This window comes from Chiroxiphia lanceolata, chromosome 10 (assembly GCF_009829145.1).
Source record: "Chiroxiphia lanceolata isolate bChiLan1 chromosome 10, bChiLan1.pri, whole genome shotgun sequence".
Classification (NCBI taxonomy): domain Eukaryota; kingdom Metazoa; phylum Chordata; class Aves; order Passeriformes; family Pipridae; genus Chiroxiphia; species Chiroxiphia lanceolata.
Genome location: NC_045646.1, coordinates 6,730,300 through 6,744,676, shown reverse-complemented (window position 1 = coordinate 6,744,676; position 14,377 = coordinate 6,730,300). Strand labels below are relative to the sequence as shown.

The window sequence follows — 14,377 nt, the reverse complement described above, 5'->3', positions numbered from 1 at the left end:
CTCCACGGCCCGGGGCCTGCCATGCCCGGGCGGCCTCCCCTTCCCCTCCCATCCCATTCCCCGCAGCCGCTTCCCCGGGAGCAGCAGCGGAGGCGAAGGGCGGGCGGGAGGGAAGCAGGAAAGGAAAGGGATCCGGGAGCGGGTCCCCCGCCCCGACCCCCGCGCTACCAGGGCGGCGGGGTTGTGTGGCCGGGCCGGCCCGCTCCTCCTCGCCTTGGCCTCGCCTCCCGGCTCCGCTCCTTCCCTTCCTCCCTTCCTTCCTTCCCTCCCTTCCTCCCCTTTCCCTTCCCTTCCCGTCCCTTCCCCGGCGCCCATTTCGGCGCGGCCGGGCACCCGGAGTGTCTGCGGGCCGCCGGCTGCTCCGCGCCGCTTGGCTCCTTCCCCCAGTAACAGCTCCCACATTCCGCCCCGATCCCTCCTCAATCTCAATCACACACACACACACATATTACTTTTTTTTTTTTTTCTCCCCTCCTTCCTCGGGACTTAATCTCCAGCCCCCCCTCGCCCTCCCCACCCTCCCCTCCCCCGGCCCCTGGCTCGGATATAATTGAATATCACAGCGCTACGCGCTGGGTATTTTTTTTCCTTCCTCCTCCTGTGTGTGTGTGTGTGGTGGTTTTGTTGTTTTTGGGTTTGTTTTTTTTTTTCCCCCTCTCCTGGTATTTTTTTTCTCCTCCTCCTCTTGGTGTGGACACCTTAAAAATACATATATATAGATATTTATATATATATATATATTATCGACACCTATACGCGTGTACACACACACACACACTCACACGCAGGGATGTGCGCGTATAATATACACGCGGCGGTATAAAACACACGGGAGGAGGAGAGACAATCCAGGGTGAATTCCTCGTGCCTCCATTCCCTGGGAAAGGGGGGAGCAGCCGCTCGCAAGGTAAGGACCGGGGGGCTCCGAGCCCCGGGGGCGGGAGGGGGCCGGGGATGGGGATGGGGGGGCGGCCGCGCTGTTTGTGCCGGTGGAGGCAGGAGGGGGATGGGACCAGAACGCCCCTGTGACCCCCCTGTTTTTTGATATATGTGCATATATATACGTATATGTGTGTATAATATATATATATATATTTACCCCCCTCCCCCACTCCGCGCCGCTGGCTTCCCCTCCCCCACCCGCCTTCATTTTTTTTAAATTTTTTTTTTTTTTTTTTAAGAAAAAAAGGGTTTAACGGAGCGGGGGATGGGGTGGATGGGGGGGACACCGGACTCGGCAGCGAATGGCACACGGGAGCCATGGCGAGAGGCCTATTTTTAGCCTGATTTGTGTGGAAGAGCGGCTTCCCCTCCCCCCCTTCCCGCATATTTACTTATGGGGGGGGAGGGGAAAGGGGGGAGGGGAGGCCCTGCCCCTCCCCCCACTGCTCGGAGTTCTCCCCCATCCCGACCCGGCCATTCCTTGGAAGGGGATACACACCCCTCCCCCAACGCCCCCCGGGCCATTCCCGATGTTTCTCCCCCCGCCGCGAGCCAAGTTATTGATCAGTTTTCCTGCGAAGTTCGGGGCGGAACATGCAATACCCCGCGGTCGCAGCGAGCGGGCACAGTTTGGGGCATAAAATAAGCTTTTTTCCCCACTTCACAGCGTCTTTCTGTTCCCGGGTTTATCCCTGTCTGAAACCCTGGTGTAAATTGTGTGTTGCATCAATGAGACGGGCTCACACGTTGATGCAATATGTACATTTTCTTGGTGGAGGATATAAACCCTGTAATATGTGGCTTATTATTGTTGTACCCTCGAAAGGGTTAAAATCTATCGTGTTGTTCCAGGTGAATTTAATCTTTCATCACCGAATTTCCTTTTAAGGAAGCTTGACAGAATAAAAGTCTCCCCTCGCTTGTCTTTATCCCCAGAACAGCAAAACTTTGTCTGTGCTTTATGGCAGGGGCTGGTTGCTGCAGATGACACGTGAGTCTGGAGGAAAGTTTGGTTTGTAGGTCGCTGTGTAGGAAAGTGAAGTTTGCTGGTGAAGTTTTTACTACTCTCCAGTGTGCTCAACTTCCTCGTTTTCCTGTCTGTGTAAATCAAATTCCTAACTGATTTATGGGGGGAGGGGATCACAAAACATACTCCTTATTGTTAAGGCATGGGAGGCATGATCAGGAGAACCAAGTCTTTGTTGCGTGAAAAAAAAAAAGCAGTATTCTATTCTGGGCTTATCTGACTTGCTTTGCTGTCCTGTGGTACAAAAATAAATGTCTGAGCATGTTGAATGTATTAACTGAGGTTCTTTGGTGTTGGTGGTCTCTACCTTTTGGTTGTCGGGAGTTGTGCCCCTTTGGCAGAGCGGGCACCGTTTTGCAAAACTGAACTTTAGGGTTTGAGTTGTACCTGAGCTTTTGGGCAGTTTTGGGCCCTCTTCTTGCTCTGAGCAGCCTGAAGGCTGATGTGTGTGAGGCTCATTCTGGGTTTTGGGCCTTCCTTTGGACACATGTTAGCAGGGTTTTTGGAATATATTTCAAATGAGGACTGAACCTCCAAACTCTTGTGTGTGCCCCTGTATTTAAGCAAGTGGGCATGTGGTTGGGCATGTGAAAGGCTTTTTTCCCCCTTATTCATAGAAGTAAGAGGTCCACGCGGGTGATGGTGCTTAGGGCACAGGTGGTGCCCAGTACATGATCATGACAAGCTTTCTGTGGTTTCTTGTAGTGTTTTTTTTCTATTTTTCCTCTTTGCTTTTGGCTGAGGTCTAATGGAACAGCAGCATACTGTAGTATTTGCCTAAGATCACCTCAGCTTGTACACTGTTGCTGCCTTAAGTTTTCTTAAGGGAAGGTGAATTTGTCTTCTGGTGCTGTGTCTTGAGAACTTGGTGGCCTGCCTTCTAAACTGTTATTGGGAACACCTGGAAAACATTTGGTTCTCACTCCATGAGGAAAGGGGTAGGAAATGTAATTTATATGTATGAAAAGAGTTGGTGTTTGGCTTTTGGGCTTTATGTTTATTTTTAAGATTGTTCAAGAGTTTATTTATTTATTTATTTACGTTTGTTTGAATATGTGCAGCCGTAATGCGTATGCGTAGCGTGAAGAATGCAATAATTACAGGAGATTGTGTTGCTCAAGCTTTTTCCCCCTCTTCAAACAGGTAGTTAAGATTTTTTTTTCCTGTGAATTTTTTTTAATATGAATACTTCTTTCAGTTTTACTCTATATATGGTAATTATTGATGTTTGTGTAATGCTTTGAAGTTATAAGGCAGGGTATAAGCGCTAAGTACCCAACAGCAATACTTCATAGTCATTTTCCCATCATGAAAGAGTTTGATGCTAAAAAGTGCTACAGCCCTAAGCATAAAGAGGCTCTGGATGGATTAGGGGAAATGGTCAAAATTGCTGATTAATGTTGTTTTCAGATAATAGTTTTTAGTTAGGAAGAACAGATCTGAATGATGTAAAGCAAACTGAGTTATTTTACCTAACTTGATTTTAGTCTGGAATTTAATTGAACGTGGACTTCACATTTTAGTCAGAATGTGTTTGCTGTTAAAAGTTTTTTGTAGTGGCAGTAAAGACCCACATCCTACAAGGATGTAATCGTGCAGAAGTCAGGAAGTCCTGTAAAAAACACAACTTTGTGAACATCAGTGGTCTCATTCGGCTGAATAAGCTCTGCAGCTGTCTGTGAAGTTGCTCCCAGAAGCTGGGTGTGTTTTGTATTAGTGGTGGGCAGTAGGATGTGAATCTTTCATTATACTGATGCTGTTTTGGTATCACAGGGCTGTTAAGGGTTTTCGAGAAGGCTGAAGTAGTGACATGTGTGACACCTTTCCATTACTAATCCTGTTCCACTGCACGTTGGGAGTCCCAAGCAGTAGCCAACCCCCGCCAGTTTTGGCTTGCTTTGCCTGTCTCTTCCATCCCCCCAGTCCTACAGCCACTGGGGATTGTGGTGCCTGTGTGAATTCTGACACCTTACTGGCAAGGACACTGTGCTGGCAAATGGAGAAGAGGCAGACACAAACCTCCCGCCAGCCATTCCCCTTCTGAACTGGAATAGGGAGGTCATGAAGTGGTCTGGTCCCTGCTTTGGAGAGGAGTGCAAGGGCAGGGTGTGCTGCTGTGTCTGTGCTGGGATATTGTGATACTGAAATGTATCGTACCAAAGTGTGACTCATTCACAGTCTAATTCGTGTTGTTTATATGGAGTGGTGTGATATCGTTCTGTGTGCTGACCATCCTCCCTGTGCGTGTGTTTGGGCGTGCGTGCACACAGGGTTTAGGGTGTAATAATGGCTGTATTTAATACCCTAAACATCAGCTCATGCAAGTAGCTGCAGGTTGGGAGAGAAGTGAAAGTGTGTGTGCATGCACACTGTAATTATGCATGTTTGGCTCCTACAAAAAGTAACTGCTGTGAGAATATACTCATTGCGTACTCATTTTTAAATACAAATTTAAGTGTTTGTGTTAGGTGGAGAGGTGTCAGTAGTTTGCCATTAGGAACTATGATTGACAGCTCTTTTCAGTGTTTGAGTTTCACTGCAGCATTAATGTAGTAGCTTCAAATTAACAGGTGATGAAGAAACCATTTCTATGTTCCTGCTATTGCTTTGGCTAACCCATTCCCAAACATGTGCAGTTTTCTAAGTGCTGCAGTATGAAATTAGATGGTCTTAATTTCTATAAAGTAACTTAATAATAAGAGTGACTTTACTAGAAAAAGGTTCATCCAGTGATCCCGAGCAGAGTAGATGGAGACTGCTTTATTCGTCTCATAATTGGTTTCCTCCGAGATAAAGTATGACAATGAAATGAGGAATAAGAAATATCTTTTGATATGAAATTGTAGGGGAATATATTGGCTTTCTTTTAATTTTGCAAAATTGAATTAGCTAACTGGAGGTAAGAAGCAGTGAAGATGAGGCAGCTTAGCTGTCACTTTGGGAGGGTTGATTGCTTGAGTGAAAAGGTTTGGAAGTCTGGTCTGGAAATCACACTGCCAGTTTGTATGAAAACTGTGAACAACTTCTTCTCCTTAGGATTTCATCTTGTGATGTCAAATCCAGAATGGGAAGGCCCTTTTCTTCTTTCTTGTAATGAAAACAAGGCTGAACTTGTTGATACAAAATGCCCTGGAGTCTCAATGGCCTTGTTTGAGCTCACATTGAATTTTCCTTTGGTTCTGAAGGATCTATAGAGTCGTAACTCAGCTTATACTCTGAAACCCTGATCTTTAATACTTTACCACGTAGCTTTCTGTGACATCCTTTGGACTTTCCTTTTTACATGGTTAAAAAAAAATAAATCATTCCTTGATAAGAAATAGGCGGTCATTCCAAGCTGGAGGTTATTTAACTGTAGGGATAAGTGCACACACTGGTCAGGTGTGAAGGATCTTGCTGTCTTGGCTAGCCAAGGAGTGAAATGCTGGTGCTGCACCTCACCCTTGCTCACTTTCTTTCTTGGATGGGCTGATTGCAGGGAAGACTTCTGAGCGTATTTCCTTACCCGTAGAAATAGTTATCCAAAGGTTTGGGGAATTGGTGTAACTCTCTGAAAAACCTACTGAAAGAAGCTCCAAAGCGATGAGGAGGAGGAGGAATGTTACGGAATTGTCTTGGCCAATGTATGTGATCTCATTCAAAGAGTCCCTTTTTGGTCTTTGAATGTACGTGTATGTGGCCTTACTCAGTGCTACGAGGAGATACTGAGGTCCTTCTCAATATGTCAGTTTGAATACCAGAAGCAACATCCCTGGGTGTGCTATCAGACTAACACATCATTTTTTCAGGATGAGTAATGCAAACAGGTTGGGTGTCAACCTGGTTACGTGGTTCAGTGCCTGCCCGTGGCCCTTTGTGGTGCTCTGTGTGCCATGCTGGGCTCCAGTAGCTGAGCGCTCCAGAGTGCAGTGGGAGTGGGGATCAGTCCCCTGGATTTGTGCTGCAGTTCTGTTTGGTGCAAACATGACTCCTCTGAAGAGTATAAACTGGCATCTGCATCTGTAAAGTAAGATATTAATAGTCTTATTTTCTAAGATGCTGAGTCCCCACAGTTGCATGTGAAGTTGGCAGTCTCTGTGTGTGCTTAGCATTTCTAAAAATCAACTCTTGTGTGTGGTTTGCTGGCTTTTGCAAACTCCCGTGAGGGTGTAGTTTCTGTTCCTGGGAGCAGTATTAGTAAAAGGCTATGTTATGTACTCTGACTTGTGTTTATTGTTGTAATTCTGAAGTCTCCATGTTGCAAAGGAGCAATCTTGTTTACTAGTAATGTCTAGCAGTAAAAAATCAGAATCATCCAGAGAAAAAACAGTTGTGTGGTTTTTCTGTTTTTCTTTTATGATCTAAGGCTCAGTTCAATCTTTGTTCGATCTCAGTGTACTACAGACACACTCTATACAACCGTGTGCCATATGCAGACATGCTGAGTGTCATTTCAGATTGCTGGAGGTGCATTACTGGAAGTTTTAGGTGGTGTGGTGTTAGTAGTAGGCCTTCCCTTCCCCCAGTTTCGCCAGCCTGGCAAGGCAGACAAGCAGCAGGAGCACCCTGCAGCTAATGCTGGTGCTCCTTTTAACCCGTTGTGGGTTTGGGGAATGGTTCAGTCACTTCCCCAGCTGCACGCAGAGCTCCCTCCGAACCCCACTGACGTCAGGCCGATGGTAGACTTTTATGAATTGGGACTGTGAAAGTGCCTGTGGAAACTTTCCTGCTCTGTACACAGCTACGTGCCTGCTGGTCGAGACCAGAGAGCGCACAGAAAAGATCTCTCTGCAGCCTATTCCTGGAGCATTTTTCCAAGGTTACGAGTTAAGGGTCAAATATTTACTGTTTGTGAAAATGTAGTGCTAAATATTGTGCCCAGTGCCAAAACCACAGAAATTGTCAAGGTCTAGAGCCCTAAATATAACCAGCCCTAGAAGTTGCATCCATTTGACATTAACGATGTTAAAAGTTCAGGCTCTTCACATGGGTGGCCTATCGCCGGCAAACTGAGCAGGGAATTTGCTGCATGGTGAGCACACACGAGGTGGATTTCAGTCCCCTGATGGTTCCCTAAAAGTACCAGGCAAAGAAGCAGCCGTTTGATTTCCTGCAAAGAGTTGCCCAGGCTGGCCAAGGAGAGGAATAATAAGTTTCATAGCTCTTTTGTGATTTTTGGACAGACTGATTCACGCTCGATTGTCAGCAAGGCTTCTGAAAATACGTTTTTGCTTTGTAAAAATAGTAATAAAAAGATTCAATTATTTTTCATTTATTATTGATGCTGGTGTAACTTAGAGTCCTCTTGGACAAATGAGCATTTTTGCCATTAATTTGAGCACTTGGGAGAGTGTTAAATGTGGCTGAAAATCTTACCTTAAAACACCAATTGATCTTAACAGACGTGAGTCTGTTGCCCCTCCCCCCTGCTTCCTGGTGTCTCCAGCTCAAAGAAATCATGAGGACTTTTCCTCTTTTAGGTTATGTTTAAATTTGTGGAGAAAGAAATAGTTTTGATATTGCATAGACCTATGGGGGAAACAACAAGAGATCTGGGTCAAAAAAGTAGGACGTGCAAGATTTAGAAGCTGTTGAAGTGTATTTATTTGTCCTGTATTAGGTTAAAGGAAGTATTGGTGCTCTCAGTTTGGCGACGTGTCCTTGAGTCTGCAGTGTGCTGTAAAGGGAAGACAACTGTTAAACAGTGAATCACCACTAATTTTTGTATGGATGTCCACATTCTTCTCTAGTGCAGAAATTTTTGCCTGGATATTAACACAAACATGCATTCCTAAATAAATACTCTTGGAGATAAATTTTAATTAGGAAGTGCTTTGTGAAAATACAGATTTTTACCATGATGGTGTTTGTGAATCTGTAACGTATTTACTTAGGAGTTATGTTTGTTCAGATAGAATACTTTTTAGTGTACTTTGAAAGCAACATTAGCACAGATGTGGATGGAGGAAAATGAGGGACCCGTGTTGCCAAAACCATCTATTAATGCTGACATCAAATAAATTGTGCTAGAAATGGCTACTGCAGTGGATCTGGGGTTTAGAGAAGTAGGGTCCGTACTCGCTGAACAACATGAATATTCTGCTGGTTCAGACCCAGGACCTGATTTTTCCCTTTATTTCAAATGCACAACTAAATTTCACAATCTGGTGTCTTGTTGAGATTGTAAGTATCTAGCACTGGGTAGGATGAAAAAAAGTCAGGAATAAGAAACTTCGGTATGTTGAATTGCAATAAAACTTGAACAAAAATACAATGAAACAGCCTAATAGGCAGCTTTGGTGAGCTTGATCTGATAGCAGGAACGGATATCTAAATGTAGCTGATTAATAGAAACCAACTTTTTTTTTAACAGCTTTTGCCATTATAGTAAATGTTTGTCACAATTATTTGAATTGTGAGAAAATTGCTTTGTATTACTGTGACTGTGTTCCAGGGCAGATTGTGGAGGGCCTTGGATTGCATTAGAAATATCAATGTGTTTATCTTACTGTTGGCAAAGTCCATGTTAGTTGGGTCTTCTGCTGTCTACACGTGCAAGGTTATTTTGATATGGATTAGTTATTCCTAGTTCATCAAGGCTTTTGTAAGAATCTTTCTTACAGTGCATTTCATACACAGTAAATACATTAGTAATTAAGTTCTAAGAGTCTGTTCCATTAAAATAAAACACCCCCTTGCTCGTTGGGTCATCCCATTAGGGTGCCTGGGCACCACAGCACTCCCAGGGGTATTATTTTCCAGTAGAATGCATGGGCATTGCTTTTGCCTTAGAAATTAACTTAGAAATTGCTCTCTGTGTGGTTCTGGGGGCTGGCCGTGAAAGCTCCAAACAATATTCCTGTCAATCTCCTCTTGTTGTCCCAGTGCCTGGGACACAGCTTGGGGTCCCCATGTTGGAGAGTTGGTGGCTGCTTGTATGTACTGGGGCACTTTGAACTTTTAGAGACCCTGTGTGTATTGACAGAATTGGTAAGAAGAATTTAAAAAAATATATATGAAGGATAAAGGGATGGAAACTTTAAGAGGTAGCCAGGGAAAACACTTTCGATGTGTTTTGACTCGCTTTTTGATGCTATGGATGACTTCACACATGAGGCTCGGAGGGTATGTGAAATGCAGTGACAGACTCCAGCTAAGAGTACGTCCCCTACGTAGGCTGAGGTTCTCTGTTGTGCCAGCAGCAAGGCTTGTGTCCGTTGGACACTGCTGCAGAGCTCCAGAAAGCTCCACTGATGGTGTTAGAATATGTAAAATCTAATTTGCCTGCTCGATGTGCCTCCTGCTTTCCCAGCCGTGGTTTGTAACTACCTGCTTGCGGAACGGAGTTTTTTCAAGGTGAAAGGAAAGAAATGTACTGGTTTTAAAAACACACGTTCAGAGATCAGGTTAGTCAGATTTCATTTACATTAATGTTCCTGTAAATGCTGTAAATTTGGAACTGCAGCGTACTTCCATGTGCCTCTTACTGCCTAGTTTTATTTGTTAATCTGGTGCTGTTGGGCCTACTGCTGTTCTGTGTGATTAAAATAACCCCCCAAACTTCCCCCTTCATAATAAAAGACAAGTGGTGCAAGATTGTACTGCTTTTTTTCTTTCTGACGCTTACTCTTCCAAGGGTTAGAGTGGCTGTGCCTGCTCCTCTTCTTGGCTCTGCTTCCTTGTCCATGATGTAGCATGAATATGGCAAATTAGTGTTGTGTACCAGAGTGTTTTGTGTCCATCCTGACAGTTTCCATCACTTTATTCTTACCCCATGCTGAGGCTTTATTTGAGTTTTCTAATCTTTCCCCACTTGTGTTTTTTCCCTGGACTTTCTCTCTCTGTCATTTTGGACTTTTCTTTTGTGTTCTCCCCATCTGTTCTTGTCAGTCCTTTAAACCGGTGCCTTTTTGTTTCCGTTCTCTGGGGTTTCTCTGCTTTCTTCCCATTTCTCATAGCGTTAGTTAAGTTTACATATAGGGCTTGATCCCAGGTAGGTAGCCCTCTTGAACCAGAGGGGCTGAAAGGGTTTGGATGGTGCTGCTGAGGAAGTCTCATTTTGCGGGTTGGCAGCGAGCAGAGGTGAGCAAGGGCTCTGCCTGTGGGCAGATGGGTGGCTGGGACAGGCACGCAGGAAACAGAGAGGACAAATTTTGGCAGTGCTTTATTTGATAAAAATAATCTTGGCTTTAGGCATAAAGCATTGATCCAACTCTTGATGAAGTCAGAGGGAGGCTTTGGAGGGAGTTGGTGTGAGTGTTTAGTGCGAACACAAAAAGCTGAGGAAGCCTGAGCAAAAACCTCAGCGCAAGGTGAGGTTGGCTTTGGGCTTTTCAAAATAAGGGGGTTTATGCAATAAGCTTTTCACTGATGTTGTGACTTAAAATTAGCAAAAACAAAGTCAGTCATCCCAAAATCAGTGGCAGCCTTATCTTATTGTTTTTGTTGTGGGTAGTGTTGACAAGTCACATGCCCCATTGTTCTGGGTGAACAAACACTGCTTTGAGGCTGCGAGCTGCGACTTGCGCACAGGCGCCTCTGTCCTGCCCGGCACAGATGAGTGTGTGTAAGTGTGACTTTGGAGTGGAAAGATTGTCTTTAAAGACTTCACGGCTAGAAACTGCTGTAATATACGAAATAACCTCTTGCTTGGTATCTAAGCAGCATTTTTATTTGATGTCTTGTCGTCCCGAACCTAAGAAAATAAGCGCAAGTGGTTAGGGAGTCATAAACTCTCTCCTACCTTGTTGTCTAGAGAAACCTATGGATAGCAGGCTTGTGTTCTGGCTCGGAAGCGCGGATGTGCTTGGGGCAGAGAGACCGCAAGATGTTCTTTCTCAAAAGTCAGGAAAAGATTTTTGCTTGGAAGTCTTTCAGGTGTAGGTCCTTTACCTCAAAGCTGTTGACACTTGAGACGATAACAGTGAACCTCATCTCTACTGTGGTCACAGTTTTGTGGATCACCTTTAAATTACTCTTGCCATGTATAAATCCCTGTAATCGGGATATGTGTAGTGTAACTAAGATGGATGCAATAGAGGCTGGCTGCAGGAGCAGACTTGGCACTTGGAGGCTGTGGATGTAGTCATCCAGCTGTATCTGGGGGAGAATTCCATTGAAATTGCTGTGAGTTTCGCTTAAGGAAGAGCAGAAAGATTACTCTTCCCTGCCTACAGTGATTTCTATTATGTTGTTGTGTTTAGTACATCTTGAGTAGCTATGCTCCAAAACCCATCCCTCAAGTGGTTCCACCACGAAAATTCAGCCTTTCCTCATCCCCAAAGAGCTGCCAGGGTCCAGAAAAAGCACAGGCGTCTTGAAACTTCATATAAGGTGGCATTCCTTATGTGTGTAGTATAAGGAATATAGTAGTGTAGTAGCTCATTGTCTGGTCCAGTACTTTTGATTTGTAGAATCAGTTGTTGGGTTTTTTTCTCTTTTTGTCAGCTCGTAGTCTTGCTTTTTCCTCTTCGGAAACCTGTGCTTGCGGTGTGTTTTATACCTAAACAAGAGCATTCACCAAAATGGTCCTGAATTGTTAGAGTTCCATTGCAGGTATTATCAAGATGCTTTCATATGTAATGTCACGAAAGGTGGTAGAAACTTTCAGGCTGGTAGAAACTATTGTAGCTTGATAGAGGCAATTATGGAATTACTTTCTGGTTATAAAGTATTTCTCTGCATTTTCAGAGGCCTCTCTAGCTTTGTGGTGGATTCCCAAGGACACACCTCCAGTCCCCACACCCAAAATTTTGCTTTTCTGAGTTGACCTAATATACGTGTATGTAACAGATAACTATGTTTACTTTAGTTTGCATCACTGAAGATTTTCTGTCCTCATAATGATTAGGACAGAAGCTGGTGTCAGGATTATCTGCTATTTCTGCCACTCTGTGACCTTAGCAAATGGATTAACAAATTTACCCATGCACCAGTGATTTAATTCTTAGCAGGAGCATTTTCAGACCTGTTCAGTGCCCTGAGACCTTCTGGTGAAAGGCTGCATGGCAGTGTAAAGTGGCTCGTTTCATTTTTCATCCTCTGCTTCCTTGGAGTTTTCAGTTTAGGCAAGTGCTCCGTTCCTTATTTTTGTGTGTGTCTTTTAATTTTGTCTTATGTTAGACAAAACATGGTTCTTTGCATTGGAAATATTTTCTGATAGTGCCAGTACATGTTGAAATCAAGCTACTTGGTTCGTAAAGTAGCGTATTTGTGTCCTTAGTAAAGTGGGAATGCCACCTTATATGAAGTTTCAAGACGCCTGTGCTTTTTCTGGACCCTGGCAGCTCTTTGGGGATGAGGAAAGGCTGAATTTTCGTGGTGGAACCACTTGAGGGATGGGTTTTGGAGCATAGCTACTCAAGCAGCCACTTAACTCAGCAGTTGGGGTGGGAAGGGAGGTGGTGGGACCCTTAAGCTGACCCTGTTCTTGATGGAGCAGAGATGCAAAAAAGTTTCTATTGTCTCCTCTGCTGTGCTGATAAAGAGGCTTATTGCTCCTAAAAACATCGTCTCTGTAAGGATGTGTTAAAGGCAACAGCTATTTTGGGAGTGGGATGTGTGTATTAAAATCCAGGTAGTTTTACTGAACCAGTTTGCAGCATGACCTCACAAACTGCTGCGTTGTTACTGTAAAGGTGGTGGTAAACTTTAGCTTAACCAGAGGTGTGAACGGTGAGGGTGGGCCGTGAACTTCTTATCTCAGCTTTGCTATCAGACAGAATCTTCACAGGCTGCAGTGGGGTGGCTGATAGCTCAGCCCAGTCTGACACCAGCCAGCAGGATCGCATGACTCAAACCGTCTGGGCTGCTTGGGTTTGTCCGTGTAAAAAATAAAAATAAAGGGTGACACGGTCTTTGTCACGTGCTCACAATTTCATTTGGGCAAGTCTTTCTTTATAACTTCCGAAATGATTCTTGTTTATAAATTTATGGTTAAGCAAATGCACAAGCTTGTATAAATATCTTTTTTTATGCCCTTTACTGGGAGCCAGTGGTGTTTTCCTTGTCTGAGGGCGTTGATTTCAGGTGAGTGTCAGTATTGGTGCCTCCTAAAACACACTTCAGTCTTGGCTGTCACAGATATGCTTGTGACACTGATGAGCACATACTCCCTGTTGTTGTTTGGCTGCTTTTCACTTGCTGGAAAATGAAATTTTTGGGAATCTCTTCAGTTTGGGAATAGTACTTTGGGTTTTCCTGTTGTAAATTGTAATTTTGTATGGTGACTTTTCTTATTTTCACCATATTCTACTCTGAGAAGTATCCTCTGGTTAATTTGAAAAGAAAGTCCTGCCAGCACTTTAATAAATTGCTTAAACTTTACAAAAATGTATTTACGCTTGCTGGCAGCATGGCTTGAAGTTAAAAGAGGGAATTTACAGTATGTTCACATTTTTGTTTGGAATGACTCCAGAAAGAAAGTGTTTAATTCCTCTTTAGTGTAATATATATCTATATATCAGCAGATATAGCTGTTGGTGTAGTCAAGCCCTAATTGTTGAAAAATTATCACTTTTAAGTGTGATCCTTGTGTATATTTAGAAGAGCTGATTGAAGCCCTTTCTTAGTTGAACTGTTTTCTCGTGTTCTGAGGCAGTTTGTGTTCTTTGTAAGAAATGTATTATCACGCCATTGAAGTCAATTCAGGTTCTCTGGAAATGATCCAACCTTCAGGAAAGAAAAATATTAGTGCGCATGTTGAGGGAAAGGGTTTCCCTTTATTTCAGAATTTGCTTGTCATGTGTAGCAAATAAGCCATTTTCAGATGCATTAAGGCTCTGTGAAACTAATTTTCAGGGCTGACAGTTTTCTAGTCCCGGGTTAAACAAAAAGATTTAAATTTAATGTTTCCAATTTTTTTGTTTTGTTTTAAATAGCAAGGGATATGTACATTTGCTCAGTTATAATTTGAGTGCCGTGCATATTTCAGGAGAACAGAAAAATTAACTGTTTGAAATTATGATGACGATGGGGTAGCATTTTTTAGCCAGTCATTTGTCTCAGTGTCTAAAATATTTTGTTGCCAGTTTAAATGTTGGAATTTACAGAAGTAGCCTTTGCTTGGAAGCCTTAAATATTTGTAATGTGTTGTTTATTTGGTTTATGAAGTCTTGTGCTGTTTGAACGCTGGTTTTTGTTTTAACTATGAGTTTTGGCAAAGCACATTCTAGTCTATGTAGTCAGTCATAAACAAACCAGAGGCCACTAATGTTTTAGTCCTGCGGCTGTATCAAATTGTATGGGGTTAAAATTAAAGCTGGGTGGGCACGTACATCTTGGACCTGTGCTCCTCTGAGACCTTCAAGATGCTCATGTCAAAATTCTGTGCCTTCAGTCATCAAAGCAGTGACTATCTCAAGTTTTTATGACTTTAATCTTTTAACTGAGGAGGGGCTTGCAGGTTTCTAGGCCTGGTTTGTGGCTGAA

At 43.6% G+C, this 14,377-nt stretch overlaps 1 protein-coding gene across 6 annotated transcripts in view; it reads left to right on the top strand.

Moving 5' to 3' along the window:
* Positions 1 to 323: 323 nt before the first annotated feature.
* Positions 324 to 14,377, top strand: part of TBL1XR1 (TBL1X receptor 1) — a 110,851-nt gene continuing 96,797 nt past the window's right edge. For 3 of the 6 annotated variants that reach the window (XM_032697776.1, XM_032697777.1, XM_032697773.1), the window contains exon 1: positions 695 to 907. The gene's annotated coding sequence lies outside the window, so the exon portion shown is untranslated. Of the gene's footprint in view, positions 908 to 3,030; positions 3,113 to 5,855; positions 5,976 to 14,377 lie in introns of those variants that run through there. The other 3 variants (XM_032697774.1, XM_032697778.1, XM_032697775.1) reach the window with 3 other exon arrangements.